We start from the raw sequence: 25,978 nt of genomic DNA on the forward strand, positions 1-25,978 counted from the left end.
GCTTTCCCCATTCTACACAGTAACAGAACGCTCACTGATACTTCATGCACCGTGCATTTGTCTGACCAGCAGTCATTCCTCGCCAGGAGTAGCTGCTATGGCTTGGACGGGTTCACATTGGTAGTAGATCGGCGGTCATAGTGTCGTGGCTGAACAGTGTATATGTAATAAATAAAGGGTAAAAATTATTACCAAAAATCTGGAAAAGTTCTTGACCAATTTACTTCAAGGTTTAGCACGATACTCTAATGAACAGTGAGGTGTACACGGACTATAATATTTTTTATAAACATACAACGTATAAATAATATATAAGTTTATATAAAGGCGAAATGTTTTTACCAAAAATCTCGAAAATTCTTGACCGATTTATTTCAAAATTTTAGACAATACTCTTACAAACGTTTCATTGGACATACGCTACGTATTTTTCATATATTAACAAATAAATATCATTACATAGTAGGTAAGTTTGTCGATTTGTGATTACAATACTGCTACGGAATCGGAATTTGTAATAACAATAAACAAGAACCTAGATCAGAGGGAGAGGATAAGAGGACATGGACAGAGGGCGGGAGTTAGGAAATGGACTTAGAGGGGGGAAGAAAAAGATGTAGAGAGAGAAAGATGGGGGAGGATCAGGATATGAATAGAGAGAGAGAGAGAGAGAGAGAGAGAGAGAGAGAGAGAGAGAGAGCGGAAAACCAAAGTGGTACATATAACCAGTTACAATGTAAATACAGCAATTGCGAAGCATTGCTAGGTTGCTGCTTAATAATATGTGAGCATGTAGTACACTTCTTGCTAATTTCAGGTTTCTCACTTGCCTCGTAACTTTGTTGGCCAGCAGTAAACCAACTGCATTACAGGGAAAAGCTTTATGTATAACAGAGAAACTGTCTTTCAAAAATCGAAGAAATTGTAAAGTTTTGCTCCTACAGTTGGAAGTGAAACATGGACGATAAACAGTTTAGTGAAGAAGGGAACAGAGGCTTTTGAAATATGTTGGTGTAGAAGAATGCTGAAGATCAGAGGGACAGAGCACGAAACTAATGAGGAGATACTGAGCACAATCGCGGAGAAAAGAAACTGTGACAAAACTCGACTAAAAGAAGGGATCGGTGAAAGGACACATTCTGAGACATCAAGCGATCGCCAGTTTAGTACTGGAGAAAGGAGTGGAGGGTTGGGGTGGGGGTAAAAGTCGTAGAAGGAGACTAAGAGATGAATACAGTAAACAGATTCAGAGAGATAGGGGTTGCAGTAGTTATTCTGAGATGAAGGGACTCGCACTGGATAGAGTAGCGTGGTGAGTCGCATCAAACCAGGGCAGTTGACTGCTTTCACTTCAGTGCCATTCGCGAGTAGAATAGGGAAAGAGAAAAATGATAGTAGAGCAACATGTGTCCTTCCCCACACACATTGCGGTGGTTTTCGATCTATGTATTTAGATCTGAATGCTATCTTCTGTAGCCAAATGGTACTGTGTGCTCCACGAGACAAAAGATGTGAGGAAGTGGCTAATGCCACAGCGCTTTGAATGCAGAAGCTAACGGGAATTCCGTCTCAGACGCGTCTGGCGGCGTGAGGATGTAAATACAGCCGCGGAGTCCTGACTCAAGCGGGCGGTGACGTAGCGATGACGCTGCGGGCTCTTGCGTCACAGGCGGCGATCGTCGCTTGTCGGGTGCGTAGCGCGCGGCTCGGTGAACCAGCTAACCTAATTCAGTGCAACGTCAGAGCAGGCCGTGGCAGTACGTGTAATACATCGCGGGAATCTGCAATAGCCACGGTAAGTGCATTATGCCTTGGTCGTCAGCGCAGCAGCTCCTAAAGAGAAAGAAGTGATTAACAAACGGCTTCAGCAAGGAGGAAAATTACCGCCTGTCTGTATCTGTCGAAGAGTAGTTTACCACGAATCCGGCGTTAACGTCACTTTCGTGTTACTGCTTCCCCGCATGTAACACACTAGTTTAAATCTTAATCATACCTGAACATCTAATAGCGCTGTAGTGTAGGTGACAGGAGTATTGTTTAAAACGTTTCAGATGCGTTACTAGTGTCAGAGCATTCATTTCTTGATACTACGAGTATTTATATAGTTAAAATGCAAAGAGGTGCTACATTCATACGTCTAATTTCTTTAAGATTTCTACAATCTTGGTGAATTTTAGGCTGCTGTTGGACTTTTAGATCGAATCATACAAAGTGAAGCCACGAAGTCACAAAGTGGTGACAAGTCCAAAAAAAAAGTGCATAGTTACGATAACGCTTACAGAAGTGATTGCTGATTCTGACTTACTTCATACGGTGTACAATCACTGGGGAGGGGGGATGTTGTGATTGTACGGGGATTTACTGTTGATATGGCGGAAATTAATATCGTTGTTGTCTGTGCATATCATATGTTCCCTAACATTAATTCACGAGCAGCCATGTATACCTATTATTTATTCACGAGCATCGTAAGGACCTGTGTTTATTACCAATGCATTTATTGTTTATGAAGACATCCGTTGTTAACATATAGGGGTTGAAATGTAAACAGTGCACCTGCGCAGTAAACAAACATCAGCTCAAGAAACTGTTTACGAGTGAAACATAAAATTTAACCTATTCTGTCGAATGGGCGTACATCTCTGCACAGTGATTCTTTACAGTAATATTACGATACAATACAGGTAAACGTTTTCTAATCGAGAGTATGAAATTTTGTTTCTTGTGACGAAGGTTGTCTGTTCCGCTGAAATTAGTTCGGTTCTCCGAAGGGGCCCTTTGCACGAGGTGTGTAAAACTTCTCTAATAACAGTGCGTTTGGGAGGTGAGGGGGGCGGGAGGAGTATGCCAGATTTTGTATGTTATTTTTATTTCTTGACCGTGACACAAATTACAATACCTTAACACAGATTACAATACTTGAACAGTTTCATTACGATGGCCGAAATAACACGGTCTGTAAGAAATATTTAAGGAGTAGCCAATATTTAAACAATGTCAGGTTTTTCCTTTTTTGTTATTCCACAAAAAACAGTAACAAAAAATGGCTAGCTTACAATGAAATGACATAAATAAGGTAACAGATAAATGCAGTTATAAATTGCAGCATTCAAAGAATGAGGAATAATGTGCAGTCTTTAGCAGTAGCACACATTTAGCACCTCCACTGTCACCTCCATCTGGTGTTAGTTAGAAAACCTTCGTTCTTCTAACACTCGAGAGACTAAAGACAATGCTTTTCTCGCAGCCCGGATGTTTATTCTTGAATCGGGCCATTTTCCGCTGTTTCGTCTCCAAAAGAAGAGCAGCGCGTTTCGTTACAGGTTCATTTAGTAAGCACGAAAGCGCCACGGAGATCCTCAGTATTGGCAGATGCTGCAAGAGCGGCACCCTTGATGACGGTGTGGTTTACTGTTATAGTTCCGAGAGCGTCAGTTAATAAACATAAACACATACATTATTCCCTCCTACTTACACCTCGCAAAACGAACGTGAAGATAAAGCTAAAGAGATTAGACCCCACACGTAAGCTTATCAGCAACCTTTCTTCCCTCGAACTATTCACGACTGGAACAGCATACACGAAGTACCCTTTGACACTCACCTCATGGTAGCTTCCGGAATATGTGTTTACATGTAGAAAATAGGCCACTTCAGCGTAGTTATGTTTCCTGCAGTAGACGTAATAACAAAATCCGTCTGTCATTAATAAGAGCTTTCACTTCGCAAATGAAATTTTGTATGTTCAGATATCAATGTAAACAGCATGTAAAAAATACTTCATTGTAATATTAGATATCGCAGAAATCGGCTAGATTCGCAGATGCGTGTTGACATAACGTGAAGCTCCTTGCATTTCAGCTGGAACCATGGTGATGCTGTCCTTCTGAAGGTACGTTGGCGAAGTATGAACATAGATGATGTGATTTATCAAGTTTTACGTTCATTTCATTATCTCGGTTTGTCGAGAATGACCAGTACTGCTCCAAAGAAGCTTTATGGGACTATTCTTCCTTTTGAGCAACATGTATAAGACAGGCGAAGTGCCCTCCTACTAGAAGAACGTAATACTGGTGTAGAAAACTTAAAAGACGAAAGTAGGCCGCTCGGGGTTTGCCGGTTACGAGGAGTCATACCTGGATGATGCAGAAGATGGAGAGTTTCTTCGTGAATCTTCACACTCTGTAGCAGTATTTGCCCATTTCCTCTTTTTGTCCCCGGTGCGAAAGGGTCTTCGCAGTTTTTGTTTCCCATCCGGTGCAAGATGTAGCACTGGTTAATGGTGGTATGGATTCCACCCTTCGGTTTTATTTCATGATTTCCTTAGCCCCGCACTTTGATGTCATTCTTTATGCCTTTTTCTACAACTATTAGCATGTTTTTAGTTATGTGCGTCCCCAACTCGACGCAACGAGTGCACCTATTAGTTTTAAGTTCCTTACTGCTAAAAAAATTGAAAATAAATAAATGAATAAATAAAATAATAAAAATTCACAATAATACACGAACTGCATCCTTTGTACCACATCCCCAGGATGGGAGGGAGGAGGGAAAAAAAGCGGTCTAGGGCGCTGCAGTCTTGGGCTGTGCGGCTGGTCCCGGCGGAGGTTAGAGTCGTCGTTCGGGCGTGTGTGTGTGTGTGTGTGTGTGTGTCCTTAGGATAATTTAAGTAGTGTGTAAGCTTAGGGACTGATGACCTTAGCAGTTAAGGGCCATAAGATTTAACACACTTTTTTACGACAGCAGCTTTCGCATGACACATCACTGCCAGTTAACTTATGTCGATGAATTTGGACCACACATAGGGAGAACTTATAGAGCACAGTGCAGAAACTGACAGAAAGAAATAGGCAATGAGACGAACATACATTAAAAGATAGTAATTAAACTATATCGTCGTGAGTTATGATGGTTCCCTGGACATACCAAAAGATGGGATGTGGTTCTTAATAGGGTGTGTGTGATCACTAAGGACAACAATGCAGTCTCTGAGACGAGCTCCATTGCTGGCCACAAATTTAGGTTGACCGTGAATGCACCGCACTGAGAGATTTGGTCAGCACGCTAATTCAGCCTGTCCCCAGACCATAGCACCTTGACCACTATAACGATCATGTTCGACAATGTTCGTGGGAGTATTACTTACGACCGTAAGCTCAGCTTTGTCGAAGATGATAGTTTTGGTGGTCCAGGCATGGGGAGACAGAAGTTGCATGGGCGTAGTGACCTTCAGGTCTTCGAGGAAGGTACACACAACGGTCATCTTTGTGGCACTGTACTTCATCCCCCGTGGGTCTTCTCACGGGTGTATCTGGGGAGTATCATAAATGGCGGAGACTACAGTTTGTTGTTGTCTTTGAATAAAAGTGTCATTTCTCTTGGTATCATTGCGTATTCGTTTACTTGTGTTCGATACAGTTGAAGTCAATACGTATGTTCAAAGTTTCATAGAGGTATGAAACAGTTGACAGTACAACACCACGTGAAAGTTACCTTTGTCCTTGGCTTCACAATGCAGTGTAAGCACAATTCCAAAGGGAGCAGGTGCTAACAGGTGTGAATATTACCAAAGTATTAGTTTAATAAGATAACTGCAAATAGCGACACGAATTATTTACCGAAGAATGGAAACTCTGGTAGATGCCAGTCTCTGGTAAGATAAGCTTGTATTCCTGGGAAATGTTGGAACATAACTCTTTCCACCCTGAGAGAAAATTTTTTAATTTTTATGCGATAGGTATCAATTTCCATACATTATAACGTATAGCATCAGGTAAAAAATCTGAACAAATTGTTATAGTGATAGTTTGTTCAAGAAGTGACTCGTATTATCGTGCTACTCGAAATTCAAACAAGTATAAAACGCAAATAGCATCTGATGAAAGCATTTGGACACCTCACAAATGATAAATGAAACATTCCCAGTCTAAAATGATGCATGAATTTCCTTAAACTAACGAACTGTAGGAATATAGAGTGTATTTACCTCGGCAGCGAATGGCTTTATCGTCTGGTTGAGGCTTTAAATGATCGGTTGCGCTCTGGTGCTCACAATAGGAAATAAAACAGCTACCAAACAGAAGCCGGGAGCTCGCACCATCGCTTCATTCTGGGGTGACGCAGAAACGTAATGTAGTTGAACCACGAAGAATTTACAACCGAACTCGCACAGTCGTGCAGACCAGGGGGTAAAGGGGTAAGAGACAGCGCTGAGCAAACTACTTGTCTTAAAAGATATGGTAAAGGAAGATCAACCAAGATCGATAATATCTGTAGACTCAAAGCTTTTGACCGGAACACACTATGAAATTCTCAAGAAAAGAAAAAGACTGACATCAGTTAAGAGAGTTGAAAGGTATGAAATAACAGTGGTTGGTAAGGGAGTGAGACAGGCTTGTAGTCTATCCCCAGTGTCGTTCCGTTTGTGTTCTAAGCAAGTGCTAAAATAAGTTCACGGTAAAGCGGCTAGAGGGATTAAGATGAATTTTGGAACGGAGATAGCTTATACTTTGAATTAACACACAGACTATCTTGTATACACCTATAAAAGGTGTAGTGGTAAAAAAAAGTGCAGCCCATGACTCGGGAATACCGATATTTTTTTCATCGGGTATTTGAGTGGTGCACTCACTGGCTTGCAACAAACTTTGCAAAGAATTTCAAACTTTTACGACACTTTTCCTCACTAAGCCCCCCCCCCTCCCCTCTCTACAAGATGATAAAAGGAAAAAAGAACTCTGTTCGCAACGCACTTCTAAGACAATAGGCACGTACCACTGAATGTACCTACAAAATGCCATCATTGTACGGCACAGTTCAGGATATAAGTCATAAATATTGAACTGTGTGACAATGAGACTGCAGTGCGAAGTTAGCTAGAGATGCAGCTGAAATGTGTGTCCAAATACATGTGAAATATGTTAAATACATGTGAAATGTATTTAACATGTGCGTACGCTGGCAAAGCCGTGGGTAAAAGTCTCTCCTGAAACAAGGGGAATGATTGCAGCCACATTTGGTACACGGTTTAGTTAAGATATGGAATACTTGGGTGTGTAAGCACCATGAGCCTGCTGTTGGGGTGGGCGTGATAACGTCGACAGAGGAGGAGATTGGGGAGAGAGCGAGAGAGAGAAGGGGGGAGGAGATCGACTAATAGAAGATTGGAATAAAGTTGAACACTTTTATAAATGTCTGTCTAACCGTGGGTAGCACCATGATGTGCAAATACCGTACCATACAGGTTGGAAAAAGTCAGTGACACTGATCAATTATTTGCTGTTGAAGAATAACATTTTTAATGTACGTACACTGTTGAGCGAAACTTAGGATTATCAATGAAAACACACACAACACTGGTATAATATTTTACACTATCCATTATTTATTTTACAAACAAGTTCTGTTACACCATCATCGAGTACAAAAATAAACTCTGTACTTCATAATGGTGTGACAGCTGATAAAAGATAAGAAATAATCTTTGTACCTGATGATGGAGTAACAGCCGAAAAATCGGTTTGTGAAATAAATAATAAATATTGTATAATATTAACTACTGTTGTTTTCATTCACAACGCATAAAATATCCTACCAAGAACCGACGGAACAATCAATGCAAAACTTAAGAATTAAAGTAACATTCGCATGATGCGCCTGCCAAGCAAAGCAGTGCCATGAAACATGGACCAAACGTAGAAAGAACTGCTAGAGTATAGTGAAGACGCCATCAAAGAAATATGAAATGATATGCGGACGTCAATCGAGCACAACGTATTAGTCGTTGGGCAAAGTTACCGCACCCATGCAGTCGCATGGCACTGTGGGGAGGTGGGGGGTGTGAGCGAGAGCGAGCGCTGAGATTACGCGCTCTGCACTCGTGTTAAATGTGATTACAATTGCATGCGCCGTTGGATACTGGTCCTTCTTACTTGCTGCACAATGTAGCGTCATCTGCTACTGTACTTGACCGTGGTAGGTCGCCGCATCCTCTCCTTCGGGCAGCAGTGGTTTTGGTTCGGAACGTTCCCCACGCACGTGAAATACTGCTGTGAGCAATACCAAACTCCTGGCCTACACTCGCCACACATTACCCCCACTTTCCCGATGATTCTTTCCCGTCTGAAGTCCTCAAAATGCCTCTGGGCCATGTTGTTGACAAGACCGCCCCAGTGCACCGTACCTGCTTGCTGATTCACACGCACTGTATTTTCCCGATTCCTTCACTGCCTCGCGTTACACGACCATCCCCATTTGGCGCTATAGTCATGATGTCACGACGTGTGAGATTCGGCTCTCTGTGCTCTCATGGTAGGCACTGGCAACATACTCCCGAGCATTCATTCGTTTCCACAGACTACTTAATGTGTTACATTCGTGTATCTGTTTCACCATTAAGTTTTCGAGAGCAGTGTATTATTGCTGTTTCCGTGGCAGTTACCAGTACGATATTCTGGCGATGATATCCAACCTGCACAACAGCAATGCACTTGACACGTCGTCTGATTTGACTCAGCATGCTGTAGAGTGTGCGGCTATTACTGTAAACAGAGATAAGCGAGACTCGCTTTGAAACGGGAGTACTTGCGTACTCTTACACCAGAGATAGGGCTGTCAGTGAGACCCGAAGCATTGCACGTTACGGCTCGTATTCCATCTTATTTCAGAACGTAATTCTGTAAGGAAGATTTCCAAGAAAGGACTGTCATTATACGTAGCACAGAATACAGCTTATGACAAAGTCAAAGATGGTTATGAATAGTAGCCGTAAAGAGAATAACAACTTAATCCTATAAAAATTCTGGACAACGCAATGAACGAACAGGTAAACGATTTCTACTACTTCGAAAGCAAGATTAAGGAGAATGGCCAAAGCTAGGAAGATATAAGGAGTAGTGGCATAGGGAAACAAAGTTCTCTTTAGCAAAAGAATGCTATCGATATAAGGTAATAGGTCACTACCGTTGTAAGTAGGCTGTTTAGGTTTTTATGTTGGTAACGACACGTAGCGCTCTGTATGAAAATCACTGACTGTGCTGTGTGCAGTCTGTGGCTGGTTTGCATTGTTGGAATATCTGCTATTGTAGTGTTGGGCAACTGGATGTGAACAGCGCAGTTGGAGATGAGCCGTCAGCAGTGGTGGATGTGGGTAGATAGATAGCAGAGTTTTGAGAGCGGACGATCTGGACGTGTGTCCGTCAGAAGAGGGAAATTTGTAAGACTGGATGTCATGAATATATATACGTATATATACACGGAATTTATGTCATCCTCTATCCTTCCAGTCAATCAGACATCTTCCGTATACTACAGCTTCATCAGCAACTAATCGCAAATTTGTCCTCACCCTATCAGATCATTTATGCAAACAGAGCAAAAGAGCCTTCCCTGTTGATACCCTAGTCCCTGAACACTGGTCGTCGTGAACAGTGTACTAGCTTCAATTACCTAAGAACTCTTAGAGCCACTCACATATCTAGAAGCCAATTCGTTATGCTCGTACCTTCGCTAAGTCTGCAGGGTTGCACCATGTAAAACGCTTTCTAGAAATCAAGCAACATCGAATCTGCCAGATGCCCCTCATCCAGTAGTTTGCGGGATACAGTGAGAGAAAAGGCTCAAAATGGTTCAAATGGCTCTGAGCACTATGGGACTTAACTTCTGTGGTCATCAGTCCCCTAGAACTTGGAACTACTTAAACCTAACTAACCTAAGGACGTCACACACATCCATGCCCGAGGGAAGATTCGAACCTGTGACCGCAGCAGTCGCGCGGTTCCTGACTGAGCGCCTAGAACCGCGAGACCACCGCGGCCGGCAGAGAAAAGGACAATGCGATTTTCACACGAGCTATGCTTTCTAAATCCGTACTGATCTGTGAACAGAAACTTTTCTGTGTGAAGCAAATTTAGTATACGTATTTAGAATATGCTCAATGTTGCGCTTAGCACATTAATCTTTATCAGAATCTTTCCGAAATCCACTATTAGGCTATTACAGGAAAAAATATCCGACGAGGCTTACGCATTTTGGGTCCTCTACTGTACAGTTCTGAGTCTACAGGACAACCAGTTCTTGAAATAGTCCCCCATAACATTTCTAAGGTCGCCCCACTAACAAATATTTCATTGCAGGCGCATGTACGTTCACATATCCCAAAATCTCTTCGAAAGAAAAAAGGGATGAGAAATATCTGGGGACCTGTGTTGGAGAATGACATATAGAGAGTTCGAAAGACCACTGAAATTTTTCTGTTGATAAGACGACACTATCATACAGAAATTGAATGGAAAATATTGCAATGAGCTGGACATGTGACTGTAGTGGAAACCAACAGAATTCCTAAGAAGGTGTTTGAGGGCACTCTCCTAGCAACAAGACCACCGGGGCGACCTCGCATTTACCTCGGTAGCGCATGCCTTTATCTTCTGGTTGAAACTTTAAATCATTTGTTGCGCTCAGGTGGTCACAAAATGAAATAAGACAGCTGCCAAACTGAAGCCGGGAGCTCGCACCATCGCTTCAGTCTGGAGTGACGCAGAAGCGTGATGTACACTCCTGGAAATGGAAAAAAGAACACATTGACACAGGTGTGTCAGACCCACCATACTTGCTCCGGACACTGCGAGAGGGCTGTACAAGCAATGACCACACGCACGGCACAGCGGACACACCAGGAACCGCGGTGTTGGCCGTCGAATGGCGCTAGCTGCGCAGCATTTGTGCACCGCCGCCGTCAGTGTCAGTCAGTTTGCCGTGGCATACGGAGCTCCATCGCAGTCTTTAACACTGGTAGCATGCCGCGACAGCTTGGACGTGAACCGTATGTGCAGTTGATGGACTTTGAGAGAGGGCGTATAGTGGGCATGCCGGAGGCCGGGTGGACGTACCGCCGAATTGCTCAACACGTGGGGAGTGAGGTCTCCACAGTACATCGATGTTGTCGCCAGTGGTCGGCGGAAGGTGCACGTGCCCGTCGACCTGGGACCGGACCGCAGCGACGCACGGATGCACGCCAAGACCGTAGGATCCTACGCAGTGCAGTAGGGGACCGCACCGCCACTTCCCAGCGAATTAGGGACACTGTTGCTCCTGGGGTATCGGCGAGGACCATTTGCAACCGTCTCCATGAAGCTGGGCTACGGTCCCGCACACCGTTAGGCCGTCTTCCGCTCACGCCCCAACATCGTGCAGCCCGCCTCCAGTGGTGTCGCGACAGGCGTGAATGGAGGGACGAGTGGAGACGTGTCGTCTTCAGCGATGAGAGTCGCTTCTGCCTTGGTGCCAATGATAGTCGTATGCGTGTTTGGCGCCGTGCAGGTGAGCGCCACAATCAGGACTGCATACGACTGAGGCACACAGGGCCAACACCCGGCGTCATGGTGTGGGGAGCGATCTCCTACACTGGCCGTGCACCTCTGGTGATCGTCGAGGGGACACTGAATAGTGCACGGTACATCCAAACCGTCATCGAACCCATCGTTCTACCATTCCTAGACCGGCAAGGGAACTTGCTGTTCCAACAGGACAATGCACGTCCGCATGTATCCCGTGCCACCCAAACCGTGCTCTAGAAGGTGTAAGTCAACTACCCTGGCCAACAAGATCTCCGGATCTGTCCCCCATTGTGCATGTTTGGGACTGGATGAAGCGTCGTCTCACGCGGTCTGCACGTCCAGCACGAACGCTGGTCCAACTGAGGCGCCAGGTGGAAATGGCATGGCAAGCCGTTCCACAGGACTACATCCAGCACATCTACGATCGTCTCCATGGGAGAATAGCAGCGTGCATTGCTGCGAAAGGTGGATATACACTGTACTAGTGCCAACATTGTGCATGCTCTGTTGCCTGTGTCTATGTGCCTGTGGTTCTGTCAGTGTGATCATGTGATGTATCTGACCGCAGGAATGTGTCAATAATGTATCCCCTTCCTGGGACAATGAATTCACTGTGTTCTTATTTCAATTTCCAGGAGTGTAGTTGAACCACGAAGAATTTAAAACTAAACCCGTACGATCGTTCAGACCAGGGTGGAAAGGGGTAAGAGACGGTACGGACCAACTGCTTATCTTAGAAGGTATGTTTAAGGAAGATAAACCTAGATTCATAATATCTGTAGACTGAAAGCTTTTGACCGGAACACACTCTTTGAAATTCTGAAAGAACCAGACGGTAGTTAAGAGAGTTGAAAGGTAGAAAAAAGCAGTGGTTGGTAAGGGAGTGGGACAGGCTTGTAGTCTATCCCCAGTGTCGTTGGGTTTGTGTGTTGAGCAAGCGCTAAAGTAAATTAAAGAAAAATTTGTTACTACTTCATGCTGAAACGGCTAGATGGATTAGGATGAATTTTGGAACGGAGATAGCTTATACCTTGAATTAACACATAGGCTGTCTTGTATGCACCTATAAAAGGTGTAAAGCTCAAAAAGAAGTGCAGCCCGCAACTCGCGAACACCGATACTTTTTTCATCCGGTATTTGAGAATGGTGCACTCACTGGCTTACAACAAACTTAACAAATAATCCCAAACTTTTACGACACTTCATCTCGCTAACAACCTCCACAATATGGTAACAGGAAGAAAGTTAATCGTTTACTACATTTTCGTTGTTCACGCAGTAAAACTGCCCCATGAAGCATGACGTTTTATTACTTATTTACTACTAACTCTGTTCACAACACATATCTAAGACAATAGGCACATATATCACTGAATGTACCTGCAAAATGCTATCATTGTACGGCACAGTTCAGGTGATATGTCATAAATATTGAGATGTGTGAAAATGAAACTCTAATGCGAAGTTCGCTAGAGATACAGCTGAAATGTGTCCAAATACATGTGAAATGTATGAAACGTGTGCGTACGCTAGCAAAGCCATGGGTAAAAATCTCGTCTGAAACCAAGGAAACGATTATAGCCAAATTTGGTACACATTTTAGTTAAGATCTGGAAAAAAATACTGTGGTGTGTAAAACTTTGACACTTCTATAAATGTGTAACAGCGGAGAACACCAGTGTGTGCAAATACTGCACCATACAGGTTGGGAAAAGTCAGTGACAGGAAAAAGTCAGTGACACTGGTCAATTACAGCTGTCGAAGAATAACATTTTTAATGTTCGTACACTGTTGAGCAAAACTTGGGATTATCAATGGAGACACACACAACACTTGTATAATAATTTACAATATGCATTATTTATTTTACAAACAAGTTTTCGGCTGTTACACCATCATCAAGTACAGAGATAAACTCTGTACTTGATAATGATGTGACAGCTGATAATAGATACGAAATAATCTTTGTGCCTGATGATAGCGTAACAGCCGAAAATCGGCTTGTGGAATAAATATTTCAGAACATTAACAAGTGTTGCGTTGTTTCCATCCACAACGCATAAAATAGTTTTCCAAGAAACGGCGGAACAGTCAATCAGTGCAAAACATAAGAATTAAAGTAATTGGTTTCCACAGACTACTTAGTGTGTTACATTAGTGTATCTGTTTCATGATTAAGTTTTCGGGAGCAGTGTATTATTGCTGTTTCCGTGGCAGTTACCAGTACGATATTCTGGCGATGATATCCAACCTGCACAACAGCAATGCACTTGCCACGTCGTCTGATTTGACTCAGCATGCTGTAGAGTGTGCGGCTATTACTGTAAACAGAGATAAGCGAGACTCGGTTGGAAACGGGAGTACTTGCGTACTCTTACACCAGAGATAGTGAGTGCTGTCAGCGAGAATTTTGTAAGGAAGACTTCCAGGAAAGGACTGTCATTATACGTAGCACATAATACAGCTTATAACAAACAAAGCAAAGATGATTATGAATAGTAGCAGAAAAGTGACTAACAACTTGATCCCATAAAAATTCTTGACGACGCAATGAAGGAACAGGTACACGATTTCTACTACTTGGAAAGCAAGATTAAGGAGAATGGCCAAAGCTAGGAAGATATAAGGAGTAGAATGGGGTAGGCAAACAAAGTTCTCTTCAGCAAAAGAATGCTATCTATATTGAAATAAGGAAATAGGTCACTAACGTTGTAAGTAGGCTGTGTGTTTTTATGTTGGTGACGCCAAGTAGCGCTCTGTATGAAAATCACTGACTGTGCTGTGTGCAGTCTGTGGCTGGTTTGCATTGTTGGAATTTTTGCTAGTGTAGTGTTGGGCTGTTGGACTTGAACAGCGCGTAGCGTTGCGCAGTTGGAGGTGAGCCGCCAGCAGTGGTGGATGTGGGGAGAGAGATGACAGAGTTTTGAGAGCGGACGATCTGGACGTGTGTCTGCCAGAAAAAGGAAATTTGTAAAACTGGATGGCATGAACTGATTATACATATATTTATTTGAAAACTATTAAGGTAAATACATTGTTTGTTCTCCATCAAAATCTTTCATTTGCTAACTGTGCCCATCAGTTGTTAGTGCCTTCAGTGGTTTGAATCTTTTATTTACCTGGCAGTATTGGCGCTCGCTGTATTGCAGTAGTTCGAGTGACGAAGATTTTTGTGAGGTCAGTGATTCACGTAAGGTATAGGTTATTGTTAGTCAGGGCCATTCTTTTGTAGGGATTATTGAAAGTCAGATCGCGTTACGCTAAAAATATTGTGTGTCAGTTTAGAGTTTATCAGAATAAGTAAAGAGAGTACTGCCTGAGTACGTTCAGTTTTGCTCTGCTGTTTGAAAATCAAATAACGTAAGAGGTTTACCATCACAGTCATTCTTAATTTTTCTAAGGGGATATTTCAACGTTTTTCTGCTAAACACACCATGAAAGTGAAACGTGTACTATCTGGCATCAAGAGAGAACGAATAACTGGTAGATCCTGAAGTGTAGTACAGTTCAAGAGAGTTAAAAATTAAGTGAACCTCTAAAATACTAAATGAAGTAGTGCTGAAAAGAACGGGTGAGGTAATGAGTCTGTGGAAGATCGTTACCTGAAGTAGGGTCAGGTTGCGAAACATCCGCCACTGTATTCAGAAGCAAATTTAACGCTTTAGGAACGAGAAAAGCGGAAAATGTGTAGCGGCAGGCAAAGACTAGAATCAGCTAGGCCGAGTATAGAAGAAGTTGGATGTAGTAGTAAATATAAAATTAGTACAATATCGAAAAATACGGAGGATGGTGAAATCCTGACAAAAAATAAATAAAAAACTGGCGACGTTTACAACATTGTAGAAACGATGGAAATGATAATAAATTTAAACATGGGTTATCGACGAACACAAGTGTTTCCAATTGCTACGGCGTCAAAGAGCAACGTTTATTCTAATGCAATCGTTGTGGTTAAAGTCTAGCCACTGATTTTTTGCTTCCCCGGCAGGGGGCACTCATCAATGCTTTGGGTGGGGTGGGGAGGAAGAATACTTTGTTTATAAGGGGAGGTGACTAAGTGAGCTGATGAAGGCATTGGATTCACATTTGGAAGGAACAGGGTTCAGACCACTTTAGAGATCCCAATACCATATCTCCCTTTGTATTTTTGAATTGCTATAGGGTTGACGCCTTCGTAAAGGATGAATTAATATTGCGCCTCCTTTGTAGAAAGGATATTAAACTCTAAGCTACCTTCCACACACTCCGCAAGCCATCTTATGGTACATGACGGAGGGTAGTTACTGCATATTTCTGTTCCTGTAACAGTTGCAAATGGAGTGACGGAAAAATGTTTGTCCACACACCTCCGTATGAGCCCTGATTTCACCCTGTCTTCGCGGCCCTTAAGCGAAAAGTGTTGGTAGCAGTGCAATCATTCTGCTGTCAGCTCCAAAAACCGGTTCTCTAAATTTTCTCAATAGTGTTTCGCGAAAAGTACGTCCTATTCCCTCCAGGAATTCTCATTTGAGTTCAAGAAGGATCTCATTAATACACACGAGTTATATCTTCCATGACTCAGAACTGGCGGAGATCCTGAACATTCCAGCGACACTTAAGACGGACCGTTCTAGCGTTTTATACGCTGTCTCCTTTACTGTTGAGATACACTTTTCTAGAAATCCCCCAGTGAACCGGTCTACCATTTGCCTTCCCTACTACCGACCGTACGTGCTTGGTCCATGTCCTATCGCACTGCTACGTCACGTCCAGGTGTATAACGGTTGTGACTGTGTCAAACAGGAAAATTACAGGATTCTTTTCTCCATTCATCTGCATTAAATCGCATTTACATACCGTTAGTTAGCTACCATCCACCACATCAAACAGAAATTCTAAATCATCCTGTAACCTTCCAGCCAATCAGACATCTTCGGTATACTACAGCTTCATCAGCAACCAATCGCAATTTCTCCCCACTCTGTCAGATTATTTCTGCAAACAGAGCGAAAGAGCCTTTCTATCAGCCGTCCCTGTTGACACCCTAGTCTCTGAGCACTAGTCGTCATGGACAGTGTACTAGGTTCGAATACCTAAGAATTCTTAGAGCCACTCACATATCTAGAAACCAATTTGGTATGCTCGTGCCTTCGTTAACCCTGCAGTGGGCCACCGTGTCAAACGCTTTATGGAAGTCAATCAATATGGAATCTTCCGAATGCCCCTCATCCAATAGTTCGCAGGATACCGTGTGAGAAAAGAACAAGCCGATTTTCACACGAGCTATGCTTTCTAAATCCGTACTGATCGCTGCACGGAAGCTTCTCTGCCTGAAGGAAATTTATTATATACGAATTTAAAATATGCTCAAAGTTGCGCTTAGGAGATCAATCTCTATCAGAATGTTTACGAAATCCATTATTAGGCTATACCAGAACAAAATATCCGACAGGGCTTACGCATTTCGGATCCGCTCCAGTGCAATTCTGGGTCTACAGGACGACCAGTTCTTGAAACAGATTCCCATAACATCTCTAAGGTCACGCCACTAACAAATATTGCGTTGCAGACGAATTTACGTTCATATCGTTAAATGTTTTCGAAAGAAAAAAGTGATGACAAAGATCCGAGGACATGTGTTGGAGAATGACCTGTAGAGAGTTAGACAGAACACTGAAATTTATCAGTTGATGAAACGACACACCATCTTCCAGCAATTAAAAGGTAGTAGATTGCAATGAGCTGAACATGTGGCTAGAATGAAAACCAGCAGAATTGCTAAGAAGATGTTTGAGGGCAGTCTCCAAGCAACAAGACCATTGGGTCGACCTCGCAAGGTGGATAGAGACTGCGAGAGATATAAGAAGATCGGAGCACATCGCTGACGCAACGCGTGGTCTGCAGGGCATGTGATCGCTGAAAAGGAGTTATTGCCTATATCACGAGGCGATTTTGGCAGAAAAGCATAGCAGCACCTTGGAATATCTTCGTAATAATGTTCGCTGTAAAAATGTTTTATGACAAGTATCGCTTCATTTGAGCGGTTGATACAGTACTGCGGTAGAGATCAGTCGTCATTTTATTGAGCCATGAGAAAAAATGCCCCTTCCCGTCCAGAGAACGTTTAACAGGTAGTCTGAAGTATTTCCCAGTCGTATCAGTCAGCAAATCTATTCCGATATCTGAGCCACTTTAGACAGCATAACAATAATAATTTGTGGCAATATTTTTTCGATGTTCAAAAGACAACTGCGCTACTGTGCATTTGAGAAACTCACCCTCGTTTAGTTAATCCTTCCCGAGTAACTGACTACGTATTACATGTAGGTTACACGGTAAAATTTGTGTTTCTAATATTTTTTTTGTTCCAATGGATTCTCTTGTCAGTGGTAGACTATCACAGAATACACACGCGAAACAATAAAGCACCTGATCTCTGTTTCTACGTAACACTTCCTGAAATGCCGCCTTCAAGCAAACACCTGTTAGTCCTGCAAACTGTGCACAAAGGTTTCGAAGTTCTCACCGTACAACAGTAAACCATCACCATTAGGCCGGAAGCTTAGGCGTAGTATAAACTAGTAGGAACCCTACAGGCGAGACACGTTTTCCGAAACCTCGATCCTTATTATTGCATGGAAAATTGCAAACGGCAGTAAAGTAAGAAAGACAGTAAGAAATCCGATTCGAGGAACTGTCAGCAGCATAATTTACGGCCCTAGACGCAGGCGGAATAAATAAAGGCGCAATAAGCGATTCACTCGGAAATGGTTTCTAACAATCGTCTGTGTGTCACCTCGCGTTGGTGATTACTGTTGGAACCAGATGCAGGTTTTGCAGAAGTCAGCGTTAGGCCAGATAGCGAAGCACGATTCCTGACTGCAAATCATTCAGTCGAGCGATTTTAATTCAGACTACCGTGGTAAATAACGTACAGAATTTTCAATATTTTGTAAAGGAACTGGGAAGTCTTAAGCTAGAGGTTCTGGTTGGTTCTTCCGGCCATCACAGATACAGTAGGGGGGGGGGGGGGGGGGGGGCGGCTCCAACGCTTTAAGCACACAAAGAGTCAGAGACGAATGCGCTTCGCTTACGTGGTTGCATCATAGTTAATCGTACTTAGCGACGATACGGTTCGGTTGCCACCCAACCTCCGCGAGGTCCATGGTACGTGGAGAATTCGATGTACTGTTTGTGTTTAATGCATTTGATGCCACTTTCAGGGGAAAATCAGCTCACGACAATTTACATGACGGCTTTTGACTAGAGCAGTTTTGTCTCATTCTGAAGAGTGCCTAAGTCTCTTCAGTCTGGAACCGCGCTGCTGCTGCTACGGTCGTAAGTTCGAATCCTGCCTCGTGCATGGATGTGTGTGATGTCCTTAGGTCAGTTGGGTTTAAATAGTTCTAAGTCTAGGGGACTGATGACCTCAGATGTTAAGTCCCATAGTGGTTAGAGTCATTTGAACCATTCTTACATTTTTAGAAGTTGGCAGTGGAGCTGTAAACATAGTTACATTTTGGGAATATGAGTTATTACCAGATGTCTGTGAAAATGAGCAAAGCAATTACTCAGAATTTTGGACACAGGCACAGATAGGCCACAGAGCTCAACAAGTAATTTTGCGCTCCAGATAAAATAATCAGTACTGCACCGATAACACTTATCGATTGTTTGCCTTGACTTATAAGCTCTTCAGAAAGTTCAAAGTCATAGAGAACATATGAGTATTTCGCGCCGGTGGATCAGTCATGTACAGCTAGCAAACAACTTTTCTTGAGTTTAACTTCTATTCAGTCAATTTATACATTATAATTACGTACAATTTTCAAAGTAGGATATACGAAAATTGTTAAACCGACAAGCGGAATATCCAGTTGGGATCGCGAAATTCGACATATCGACAAGAAAAGAATGGAAGAGACCACGGATTTGGCGTGTCTGCAAAATACTTGACTTAACCAACAGCGGTTTCTTTTCACAACGCTTGTTATGGTTTGAATTTCAAAGTTGGTATAGTAACATGCAGTTTTGTCTGCAGGTAGATTTCACACAGAGGAACAATAAAATGTAACAACGTTTTAGTCCAGGGCCGATAGTATATGTAAATAACTGTACGTTGTCTTTGGGATTATTATTTGCTGATTTCACGATTTATTTCGTTACAGCCAGGTACATGTAATTTAAACACTGACTGTGTTTATTCTTGTATCCATTATTACAGCAAATTCTTCCCTATACGTCGGCAACTAATGATGCAATAAACATTATTACACGCTACACAATACTACTTCCTGTCGCCTTAGCTATTTGTACTATTAATAAAGTTACACATACTTCCAGTGTAGCAATGTCTGCCACTATTATTGCACTCGCCACTGATGTGATAGCGGTACGTCCCTCACTGGTTTTTTACTCGTCTTTCATTGCCTCCCGAAATGTAGACAGCGGGCCAGTCTAGCTAGTATTGGGGCAGGGTGATCCCAATCTGGAAGATGCCGGTATTAAGACACAGACACTGTATAACAAATCCGTACTAGCGCCCCAATGTTACAAATCCGGAACCTCCAGTGTTTTCGTTATCCCTTACGCGCTACACCTCTAACCTATAAGACCGCACCATCCACCCAAGGGTACATTCTTGATAGTCGTATCCATATTCTTGTTTACGTCGGTTACATAGTTGAATGTGAAAGCTGGTATTCTGTTCCTCTCGCCATGTTAATATAATACAAAAGATGCAATCAAATCGAACGCATGCGCTAGTTTCACCAATTAAGGTGATAAGTTTACATACCGAAAGTAAAATTATATGCACATCTACGTAAAAAACACAAACAAAGAAGTAAACATTTGTAGACATACCATATTATGGTGCAGATTATCTAGATGGTGTATATACCTTACCTTGCTGTATGTCCCAATAAACACGGTTATATTTTCTTTATTTAGTTCAATTTCTACAATAACGAGATATCATTAGATATGCAGCTTTTGTCAATGGAAATACAAAAAAAAGGGAATTAATGCTCGCACAGCCCTCTTCTATCGTGCATGCGCGGATACACGGCAGAATAGAAAGGCTTCTATTTCTTCCATGTGTATAAACAATGCTCAAGTAGTAGCTTCACCCGTTCTGCAGCCAGTGGCAGGCCGTCTACATTTGACTTTTACACGTTAGGTGTGTCGTTTAGTACTGGCTTAACAACTTGTTTCACGGTGCCATATTTTTACACAGTCACGACAAGGGTTTTGGAACCTGCGGTGCTAACAAGTTTATACGCCCAAGCCCTACCCTCTGTAGTCCCATTGTCAGTAGTATACACTTTAAATGATCGAAATAGATAAGAAATAGTAATAAGACCAGTTCTTGTCTGCCATATTCCACAATGCACCCACACTGCTCCACGATCGGTATTCACACCCTGTTAGTGTTTCGGTAGTCCCGTCAATGAAGACCAAAGGAGGGAGTGCTATGAACGACATACCAGAATTCTTGACATGTAAGGTGGAAGGGAGAGTGATAGCGTTTAAAGGTTACTTCGTTTTTTCGAATAATTTGAAAACAGTGGCTTCTAGCGAAATCATTTTCATATACAAAATTAGTTTTCTCCATGATTAATGGTTTCCTCGTTGCAAGGTATGGTAAAATCGCAGACTATTAACAGTGTTTTAATGGCACAAAACTGTCTATTATAAAATGAAGTGGACTGAGGACAGATATTAAATGTATTTCAGAACAAAACCAGTCCCTGTTGAGAAATTGTTAACGACGCGTTTCACCCTTTTGAGCATCTTCAGAATGTTTACAAAAACAAGCAACGAGTAGTATGCAGGGTCGGGCGGATGTAAGTTGGAGTGTAGCGATTGCGAAAAGTCGTATATAGGCCCGACTGGCAGATGGTTAAAGACCATCTTGCTGATCATCGAAAGTAAAGTGGCCACCAGTCCCCTACACTAGAAAACCTGAGGGAGCCGCACCTTGTTCAGAAGGGGAAGAAGTTGGATCTTCTAGAGGAGCTGCAAATTGTTAAACATCTCGATGTTGGCCGGCCGCGGTGGCCGAGCGGTTCTGGGCGCTTCAGTCCGGAACCGCGCGACCGCTACGGTCGCAGGTTCGAATGCTGCCCCGGGCATGGATGTGTGTGATGTCCTTAGGTTAGTTAGGTTTAAATAGTTCTAAGTTCTAGGGGACTGATGACCTCAGATGTTAAGTCCCATAGTGCTCAGAGCCATTTGAACCATCTCGATGTTGACAGAGAGGTCGCTGAACGATCAACTGATTAGCAGTAATCAAATATATTATGATACAATGTTAACAGTGTTCGGAATGTTGCTGCAATGATTATTTTATGCCGACAGCATCACTCTCAATTTGATTTTTGTGTGGGAAGTTGGGCTTTTTAATGACTTTTTTACTATATATAACTTTACATCTTTACATTTTATAACTTCTTCCTTTATTTTGACGGGTAAAAATATGCTTCTCTTGTTTGTGATGCTTAAGACTGCCCAAGATCCTGGTATCTTGAAGTTTTATCTATTCAGAATTGGTATGCTATGAATATATTCCAAAATTTAGCTGTTTTACTTCGTGTGACGGAGTTAATTAACATTTTGATTCGTTGTTTTTCATGTAGTCAACGGTCGCAGGTTCGAATCCTGCCTCGGACATGGATGTGTGTTAGGTCCTTAGGCTAGTTAGGTTTAAATAGTTCTAAGTTCTAGGCGACTGATGACCTCAGAAATTAAAAGTCGCATAGTGCTCAGAGCCATTTTTCATATAGTCATTTTACCTATCATTTGCGCTTTATATGGGGGTACTTCTAATTTTAGTTTTGGATCTTGTGTGTCGGCATTGGTTTGCTTATATGCAATTTAATTACTAGTTTTACGCACTTTTGTTTTTCGAAAAATGTGCCTTAAGCCGGTCATGTGCGCCTCCTGAGTACTTTTTGTCGCACTATACGCGGCACCTGTATCTCAATTTGTCATTGTACTATTTGTGTGCGAACCAATACAGACATTGTTCAACTAGTACCGCGGTTTTGTAAGCGTGGCCCCACCTTGCACTGCTACGGAGGAGACAGTTGGTGTGCTCGAGGTAACATACGATAACCGTGGAAAATGTTTCCTCTACGTATTTGTACTTTCTCAGTGTTATTCTGGCTGTTTCTCTCCTTTCAATTGGTCCACTGCGTGTTTTAAATGTTTCGTGACGGATAGATTATATATCCGGTTATCTTGGTGTCTGTTTTACTTTACATGTGATTTTATGGCTGATGGACCACGTATCCAGCTACTTTGACGTACGTTTTTATTACTTTCAGTTCACGTTGTCTGCTTAGCCGTGCAATATAGGACCATGTCCTTTTCCTCCATTTGACTGGTTCTTGTTTTGTCGACAATTTGGTGATGCTCCAAAGAGTGAAATGCGACATTGACATTAAATAATTTCGCAAGCGTGACTGTTTCTGTTCTGAAACACTTTTAAACCGGTTTCTGTAACAGCCTGCCACGATAGAATGGGAATTTTTTTATGAAAAGCGTGTACTACATATGCGTGCAGAAGAGCCGTGTTAACTGATAAATTGTGTTTTGGCGGTGTAAACGGAGTGGAGGGGAAGGCTGGAGGGTGACAGACAGAAGACAGACAGATCACTGAATTGTGGTTGTGACTACGATCTTTCGTGAGTCTCCAAACTGAAGAGGAAGAAGGCGAATCCTCCCCCTCTAAACCCACAACGCCACAAGAAGAAAATACTGGGTGCTTCGCAAAGTTATACGTACCCCCTGCAGTACACTTTATGAATCACACGCTACGTTTTGCGCAGACGTGACCAGGGTCTTTATTTTCCACTAAATGCATTAACACTACCTAGAATACAGATACCAGTTGGTAACAATGGTAACGCAAGAAATGAATGTAGAAAACATCTGCGTAAATATCTGCTCACTCACCTGTACAGCTAGAGCGGAAACTGATTCGTAATCATTACGTGCGGCAGATGTAACGTTCTCCAGTGAAAGGTAACTTAGCCGTCCACGGGCGCTGCTCGCTTTTGAATTTACAAGCTACACCTCTCCCGCGTTTCCTACGAGTTCTCTTACGTCAGCAGACAAAATAACTTCACTGAGCATCCGTTTATATAGTGGAATTATTTTCATGTTACGTGAACACATACTTAATACACTCAGTCGCAAAAGTATTCGGACAGTGGGAAGTTTCACAATGAGTACTCGAGAAACACTGACTGTGAAACCCAAACATATTTATTAGCAATATACACTCCTGGAAATTGAAATAAGAACACCGTGAATTCTTGTCCCAGGAAGGGGAAACTTTATTGACACATTCCTGGGGTCAGATACATCACATGATCACACTGACAGAACCATAGGCACATAGACACAGGCAACAGAGCATGCACAATGTCGGCACTAGTACAGTGTATATCCACCTTTCGCAGCAATGCACGCTGCTATTCTCCCATGGAGACGATCGTAGATGTGCTGGATGTAGTCCTGTGGAACGGCTTGCCATGCCATTTCCACCTGGCGCCTCAGTTGGACCAGTGTTCGTGCTAGACGTGCAGACCGCGTGAGACGACGCTTCATCCAGTCCCAAACATGCTCAATGGGGGACAGATCCGGAGATCTTGCTGGTCAGGGTAGTTGACTTACACCTTCTAGAGCAGGTTGGGTGGCACGGGATACATGCGGACGTGTACTGTCCTGTTGGAACAGCAAGCTCCCTTGCCGGTCTAGGAATGGTAGAACGATGGGTTCGATGACAGTTTGGATGTACCGTGCACTATTCAGTGTCCCCTCGACGAGCACCAGAGGTGTACGGCCAGTGTAGGAGATCGCTCCCCACACCATGATGCCGGGTGTTGGCCCTGTGTGCCTCGGTCGTATGCAGTCCTGATTGTGGCGCTCACTTGCACGGCGCCAAACACGCATACGACTATCATTGGCACCAAGGCAGAAGCGACTCTCATCGCTGAAGATGACACGTCTCCAATCGTCCCTCCATTCACGCCTGTCGCGACACCACTGGAGGCGGGCTGCACGATGTTGGGGCGTGAGCGGAAGACGGCCTAACGGTGTGCAGGACCGTAGCCCAGCTTCATGGAGACGGTTGCGAATGGTCCTCGCCGATACCCCAGGAGCAACAGTGTCCCTAATTTGCTGGGAAGTGGTGGTGCGATCCCCTACGGCACGGCGTAGGATCCTACGGTCTTGGCGTGCATCCGTGCGTCACTGAGGTCCGGTCCCAGGTCGACGGGCACGTGCACCTTCCGCCGACCACTGGCGACAACATCGATGTACTGTGGAGACCTCACGCCCCACGTGTTGAGCAATTCGGCGGTACGTCCACCCGGCCTCCCGCAGGCCCACTATACGCCCTCGCTCAAAGTCCGTCAACTGCACATACGGTCACGTCCACGCTGTCGCGGCATGCTACCAGTGTTAAAGACTGCGATGGAGCTCCGTATGCCACGGCAAACTGGCTGACACTGACGGCGGCGGTGCACAAATGCTGCGCAGCTAGCGCCATTCGACGGCCAACACCGCGGTTCCTGGTGTGTCCGCTGTGCCGTGCGTGTGATCATTGCTTGTAGAGCCCTCTCGCAGTGTCAGGAGCAAGTATTGTGGTTCTGACACACCTGTGTTAATGTGTTCTTTTTTCCATTTCCAGGAGTGTATATGCGTAACATTAATTACAAAAGAATTATAGTATTGTTTCGTTTCCGAAACATAAATAACAGAAAAATTAAGAACAAAAATGAAACACCATGCACACCCTGCTGCTACAAAAGTTTTCGGACACTGTCCAATAGATGTTCATAAGTTGTACAACGAAAATGTCAATACCTTGGGGGACCACCTTTCATTTTCAATACCTCCTCCAATGTACTAGGCATACTTTCCACGAGTTTTATTCGTTAAATCTGGGCCTATATTTGCCCATTCTTGGTGCAGTTTCTCTTTCAAGGTCTCCTTCGTATAGATGATGTCCGTGCGGAGGGTCCGATTCTTTTTATTCCACAAATGTTCGATTGGGTTAAGGTCTGGTGATTGGGAAGGGGGCAAAATACTTTCGGGCAATTGAAGAGCAACCACATCTGTACATTATGCGCGGTATGCTTGGGATCATTATCCTGATAAAAATGAAAGTTGTTCGCAACACCTAGATGTCGTGCACTCTGCTTCAAATGTCCTCGCAGTATATTGAAATACGCTTCCTTGTTCATCGTATCATGAATGAATAATAAATCACCCACACCACTGCCGGACATGCATCCCCACACCATGATGCTCCCACCTTCAAACTTCACTATTGGTTTGAGGTTCCTGGGATTCAGCTCTTCATTGGTATTTCGCCACACGTTTGCCTTTCCGTCGCTTTGCCATAATGTAAACTTACATTCGTCGCAAAATATCACCCGATTCCACCAACCCTGATCGTATTCGGCGTATTCCCTCGCAAACTGCATACGTTTCTTCTGGTTCACTGCATTTATGAATGGGGCTTTCACAGTGCCACTCGACCATGGTACTGCGATCGTCGTAGTACTCTCCGCACTGTTTCGGGATGGACTTTTATATCAAGGTCTCCCTCCACCTCACTTGCAATTCGTGTGGCAGGTATTTTCGGA

General features: G+C 43.3%; 1 protein-coding gene across 1 annotated transcript in view; it reads left to right on the forward strand.

Annotated features, from left to right (window-relative positions):
- The first annotated feature begins 1,694 nt into the window (after positions 1-1,694).
- The window catches only part of LOC126284267 (alpha-tocopherol transfer protein-like), a 167,866-nt gene continuing 143,582 nt past the window's right edge, over positions 1,695-25,978 (forward strand). The window contains exon 1 of the mRNA XM_049983082.1: positions 1,695-1,795. The gene's annotated coding sequence lies outside the window, so the exon portion shown is untranslated. The remainder of the gene's footprint in view (positions 1,796-25,978) is intronic.

This window comes from Schistocerca gregaria, chromosome 8 (assembly GCF_023897955.1).
Source record: "Schistocerca gregaria isolate iqSchGreg1 chromosome 8, iqSchGreg1.2, whole genome shotgun sequence".
Classification (NCBI taxonomy): domain Eukaryota; kingdom Metazoa; phylum Arthropoda; class Insecta; order Orthoptera; family Acrididae; genus Schistocerca; species Schistocerca gregaria.